Source organism: Elaeis guineensis, chromosome 10 (assembly GCF_000442705.2).
Source record: "Elaeis guineensis isolate ETL-2024a chromosome 10, EG11, whole genome shotgun sequence".
Classification (NCBI taxonomy): domain Eukaryota; kingdom Viridiplantae; phylum Streptophyta; class Magnoliopsida; order Arecales; family Arecaceae; genus Elaeis; species Elaeis guineensis.
Genome location: NC_026002.2, coordinates 81,565,395 through 81,572,122, shown reverse-complemented (window position 1 = coordinate 81,572,122; position 6,728 = coordinate 81,565,395). Strand labels below are relative to the sequence as shown.

The window sequence follows — 6,728 nt, the reverse complement described above, 5'->3', positions numbered from 1 at the left end:
AGGAGAGCACTTGAGGGAGATGGGAGGGGTTTTTTAGGTTCTATTGGGATTTTTCTTTAGAGTTATGGCGGTGTGAGTTAGTCTTTTTAGGTTTTGAGAGCTTAATCTTGATAGAAGCATGATATTTTATGTGATTTGCAGTATTTTTGGTCAAAAGGCTCTAATCTTCCATCAAAAACTCCTGTGGATACAAAAAATAGAGGAAAAATTATGAAAAAATATAGGAAAATCAATGAAAAAAAGAAAGAAAGAAAAAAAAGCTAAGGCCTTTTCTCACATAGATTGGTAATTTTTTTTCTTTTTGCTTTTTTTTTTTCTTTTCGTTTCATCCTCTGTTTCAGAGATATGCGAAGAAGGAGAGATCCCAAGGGAGGTTGAAAGGATTTCTAGATTCCGGTTACGACGGTGTGAGTTGGTGCCTTAGGCTTTTGAGAGATTGATCTTGATAGAAGCATAATATTTAGTCAGATAGGTTAGAATACCCGGCAAATATAACAATTTTGAATGGAACGGGTTTGAAATTTTTGGTTAATACTGTAGATGGGTTCAGATAGTAAGATTTTAAATGGATTCGGATATGGGTAGGGCAAATTTTACGAATACCCCATCTGTTGCCATCCCTAATCAAATCCAATGAATAAATAGTTGCCATCCCTAACCAAATCCAATAAATAAATATTAACATCATTAAAAAATAAGTAAAATAATAAAAATAAGAAGTAGAAGAACAAAATATATTTTTCATTGTTAGCTTAATTTCCTCTTGCTATAATTTATGATTTTCATTCTATTTCTCCTTTTTAATCTTCAACTCTCCGCCAAACCAAGACATATGATATCATATATTAATAAACTAATTTTGCAACTTCTTAGAAAAATTGAATTGTGCTTCAGAGTGATTCTAGCCTGGTTACTACATCACCTTTTAGATATTTGAATCATCTTCTCTTTGATATGCTCCATCCCTTTGCGGCTTTAAAATTTTTCCAAGACATGTGATATCATATATTAACAAACTATTTTTGTAACTTCTCAGAAAAATTGAATGGTGCTTCAAAGTGATTCTAGCCTAGTTACTAAAATTTTTCTGCAAATCATATTATTCTAAAAAGGCTAATTATTCTATAGATTGATTGGCTTGTAGAGATTTTAGTTATGACATCTATATTGATGTTGCTGTGTATCATGAGGTAACTCTATTATAACAATTTGATTGTCCATCATTTATATTAACAAACTATTTTTGTAACTTCTCAGAAAAATTGAATTGTGCTTCAGAGTGATTCTAGCCTAGTTACTAAAATTTTTCTGCCAATCATATTATTCTAAAAAAGCTAATTATTCTATAGATTGATTGGCTTGTAGAGATTTTAATTATGACATCCATATTGATGTTGCTGTGTATCTTAAGGTAACTCTATTATAACAATTTTATTGTCGCCTTATTAAGATCACTTAAAGATGTTTTTTTCTTTTATCAAAAAGAAAAAATGAAGCATTACATGAAAAGATATTTAAGTAGCAACTCTAAACTTGCCCGTACCAGATTTTGAATTCGAGGCCATTACGAACAATTGACTGCAGCTTATACTATAAAGTGAATCAATTCATCGTTAAGTTGCTCAAAGATGTATTTCATTATAAAATTCTTATTCTTATCATATATATATATATATATAATGAAGCAATTGCGTTGGGTTATCTCCGTTTGCCACATGGATAAAAATTATTTCGTCATGTGGAGCGAAACCGCGTGGAATGGGATCGTGGGAGGATTGGAAGAGTTTCGGGAGAAGCTTCGTTCACTTAAAGCCTCCCACCCGATCGAGACTTCTGAGGATGGAAAACAGCAAAAAATTGATGAGGTTGGTGAGCTCGACCTTGAGGGTGGTGAGATGGGCACGGAGCTCGGCAGCGAGGCTTTCCAGGGGGACGAAGGAGCGAAGGTTGGTGATGTAGGACTCCGACTTGAAGTCTGAGCAAAGGAAGGAGGTGGCCTTGAATCATAGCAGCTGGGACTTGATGGGATCGCCGAAGAAATCCATGGCCGATCGAGGAGGGAGGAGCTTCGTGAAGGGGAGATACGAGGTGGACAAGAGCTCAGCTTCCACCACCTTCACTGTCAACGCCGGTGACCTCAAGCTCAAGGCCTCCATGACTGACACCACCATCCACGGTCCCTCTCTCAATGGCCTCGCCCTCTCCCTCAAGAAGCCTGACTCCTTCATCATCGACTACAACGTCCCCAAGAAGGCAATCCGTCGCATCCCTTAATCCCTCTTCTCCTTGCAAACTTCGACTTTTAGGGCTAAGGTTTGTGATTTTATGTGTCATCTTTGATTTTTGTTTTTTTGTCTTCAGGATGTTAGGTTTTAGTTCATGAATTCGGCGAGGGTTTTGGACAAGACGGTGAGTTTGACCTATACGCATGCCTGTGGGGACAATCGGGTGGGCATCGATGGTATGGTGGCATTCGATCCGACGAACAAGGTGTCGGTGAGTTATGCTTTGGATTCGAGGAATTGTAAGGTGAAGTATGTATACATCCACGGGGTGCTGAGGAGAACTGTGGAGCCATGTTATGACGTGTCGAAGAACTCGTGGGATTTTATGGTGACGAGAAAGTTTGAAGGGGGTGTTTCAGTTAAGGCTATCTACCAAGCATCGTCGAAGAATCTCGAGCTGGATAGAAAAAATAAAAAATAATTAAAGATAAAAAGAATAAAAAATGATGAGTTTAAAAAAGAATTTTATGAAATTTGGCTCTTCGGATCTTCATAATATTTATCTAATAGCTTATAATGCATGTTACGCACAAATATAATATTTTTATAAAAAAAAATTCCTTCTTGAAGTTATCAATTATTTTTGTTTATTCTATCTCATATATTTGTTCAGAGTTGCTCTTTTTATGTCTGCAATAATATGGTTTAGAACTTGATGTGAAGTTTTAAATAAAATAAAATAATTTATAAATAGCTTATAATTTACTTATAAATAGCTCAATAAAATAAAATATATTTTTAAAATAAAATAATTTATAAAACCATCTAAATCACTGCAAATTAGAATAATGGTTTCAGGGTTTTGCTGGGTATGGTGTAGCATCTCATAACCCTAGGCGCAGACAGGGTTTAAATAGACCCTGCTGCGCCATGCAGTGCCACTTCATTCGATCAATCAGAAAATTTCAATTAATTCTGAAAAACATCATTTGTGGCTACCAAAAACTGTAAACCTATCAACACCACTGAAATCCAATTAGAGATAATCAACCATTATACAAGTGTCAAGACAAGAATAAACAAAAAGTTATCTTTATTTTCCATAAAAATAAGAAAGAGTGGATACGAAGCAAAACATGCTCCATGACATGCTCCAAAATCCTGATAATGGTTCCAAGAATCACCACATAAATTCAAAATCCTCCACTAAAAACCCCATATTTTGAATAAATGCCCAATAAAATCGAACTCCAATATAAGCAAACCAGAAAAGAGAGGCAATTTCTAAATGACAGCCAGCGAAAATCCTCACACCATCAAGAAAATCTCCAATAAATAGAGGCATGCCTGAAGCACACAGAATCTAGACCAAAGAAGAACGCCGGCACACCCAATCCTCACACCGCCCACCCAAATGCTAGAAATCAAATGATATACGATGAAAAGAAGAAAAGAATCCATGGCACCTGCCAATGATAACGCGAACAATCGAAATGCAATCGAAGAACACCAGATCGATCAGAGAAGAAAATCGTACCAATCGATTAAAAGGTGACACCTAGTGTTGAAGGTTCCCTCTCTAGGGCTTTTCTCCCCTTCTCCAACTCCGCTTTGTTCCCTTGGAATCGTCGGTTCTGGGGTACATATAGTCCGGGGCAATAAGGCAATTTCGAGTGAATTTTTTTCACCTGAGAAATTATCACGTCAGATAATAAGACCGAAAGTGAGATAACATCGACCGTTCGATGGAGGGATGTAATCGAGTTAGGGGTAATAATGTAATAGGCACAAAGAAAGTGATGCTTAATGTCGAGTGCCGACAGAGTTGCATCGCTTTGTTTGAGTCTCTCTTTTGGGGCGGCTGTGGGGTCACGTAAGAAGCACGCTGGGCCTTGGCGCATTTGTTTTCCACGCGTAAGGGTTGTGTGGAGGACGAGAACTGCGTTGCTAGAACACTAGCTCGATGCGATGCAGTCTAAATTTTTTTTTTCTTTCTTTTTTTAATTTTACCGTCATGGGGCGTAGACGATGTTAGGACTTTCTATTTTTATTTTTATTTTTTTAAAGAAAAGAACTTGAGTGGAAGGGTAGGGGTGCCATCAATCAGTGATGTTTGACTCTGGATTTCATAACATATATTTTATCATATCTAAAGCATAATTATAGTTTTTTATTATTTCAGCACTATTTAGGATGTAGCTGAAAGTCCCATCGGAGGCACATTTAGTCATGGTTCAAGCCATAACAATGCTGCAGCTGCTGCTATAATGATGGTTCTAAGCCGCTTGCATTACAAAAATAAGAATGGAGAAAAATATAACAGGTGTTACAATTTTGTTTCTTTAATAAACTGAATTAGACCTTTGGCTTAATTCCTTATCCTCAGAATAAAAAAAAAAAACTATAACGATAGAACATCTTAATTATTATTATTAGTATAGGCTGCTCTTGTAACACAAATAAAAAGAAGGTTATTTGGTATGTCCATTATTCTCTTAATAAAATAATATTTTTAAAAATTACGATTCTTAAAAATCATCCTCTTAAAAAAATATACCATCTGAAGTATTTATTAAGTAAACAATGTTTTGGGTGATGATACTGTTATTTCGGTATCATTATGTCACTTTAAGTTAGATGACAAGAGTAGTTTGTAATGTGATTAAGGCACCGTTGAGAAATTCCTGAAAACAGCTGTTTGCAAGGCGCAATTCAAGTAGCACGCTTGGAAACATTGGGCCAGGAAGGTCTATGGATCATCATATATATACCACCTACCTTTTTGTTGGGGGTACAATATACACCACCTACTTAGGCACAGGGTTGTACTCTCCTACATAAATGAAACAATTATACCAAATCAAGAAAGAATGAAAGAAAGAAATCAACGATATTTGCTCATATGCTACTTTTTCTAATCTAATTTTCCAACAATCAGAAATAAAGTGTTGGAATATGAAAGGGATACAAAAGCTGCTAATTCACATGATTCGAACCTCATCCCATTGATAACAATCTTACATATCATTCAGGAGCTGGACGTAGCTCATAAATTCAAACTTTACATAACTCCTCTTCAGATTGGGTCAGAAACTCAGGTCTGATTTTTCTTGATCTGTATAATTAGGTGATTGCAAATATATTATATCATGTGTGCTGCATGTGCTATGGTTTAGCTTTGATAATATTCTCTACAATGTAGCATGAACTTACAAGGTGTCTGTAAGTCACATGGTTTTACTGGTTTTCTTTTTAAGAAGATAATACTTATGTTCAATTTGTTATGAATAATAATGCTAGGATATCATAATAATAAAAAATCCCTGTTTGTGAGTCACGCCGTGGTTTTTCTTTTATCTACAATATTCCATGTTTTTTATGAATGTCATGAATTGGATGGTCTGTATGGAATACTCCTTGTGGAAGACATTCTAGATATAATCTTTTTGTACAGTCAGATGTTTGGCTGCTATCTTTGCTTTCAAAAGAAGCTCATTAAGGACGCATAGAATGGCTGAAATGTTCTGTTATATATTTGATCATCTGTTATCTCTGTTTAATTCTCTCAGTATACGTAGCTTACAGAAGCATGGTTTCTATTTTTGAATTCACTAATAATATATTAAAATCAACAAATATGACAGCTATCCTCTAAGGAAGTATTCGATAGGCACCTTACTTTATGTGTAGATTATAATACTTAATGCTGAAGCTGAGTTTCCATGATTTGATGCTTATTTTCTTGTGTTTGTATTGTTAGCTACGCAATTCTTTAGATTCTTGCAGCATCTTGATATTGGTATGAAATGTCTGTCCCATCAGGTCAAAATGGCTGTTCAGTACATGCGGCGCGTTATTCAGAAGAAGGCTAAATTTGACATCATGGATCTGAATACTGTGCAGGTCTGGTTTTATTGAGCATCTTTGTACTCCCTTGTAAAATGATCTTTTCCTATAATATTCATGTTATGGTCACACAGCAGTTCAAATTAAAGAAAGCAAAGACAAAAACCTATTACTTTCTTGCATGGAGATGACAGTTTCTTTGATAAACTTGAAATCTGGCCTAGTCCAAGTGTTCATTAGTTTTCTGTTCGCCTGAACTGTGTTGTGACCCATCAGGCTCCATACTAGAGAGGGAGTGGAGGAGGGACAAATTGTCTCTTATGGATTATGAATTTTCATTGGCTAGTTGTCTCTTGTTAATTATGAACCCTTGTTGACTGCATAATCTTAAATTGGTTCCTACATCTTTGTTATGGTATTAATCCAGAGTTGCGGGACTCATGCTCTAGGATTATCTTCTTCCTGTTCTAGTAGATCTAGATCCATAATTTGCAAAGTTCAACTAAATACCTGTGTTCATTATGTTTGTCTACAGTTTGCCCCAAAGACCTTTATTCCAGCATTATTTGGACATGCTTCTGAGGACATATTTATTCAGCCACATCATTCTGATCTTATTTACCAGGCATATGCGGTAAGGCATCTTTCTGATCTTTG

At 35.7% G+C, this 6,728-nt stretch overlaps 1 pseudogene; it reads left to right on the top strand.

Moving 5' to 3' along the window:
- Nucleotides 1-1,736: 1,736 nt before the first annotated feature.
- LOC105036059 (outer envelope pore protein 24B, chloroplastic-like) lies at nucleotides 1,737-3,887 on the top strand (annotated as a pseudogene).
- Nucleotides 3,888-6,728: the final 2,841 nt, after the last annotated feature.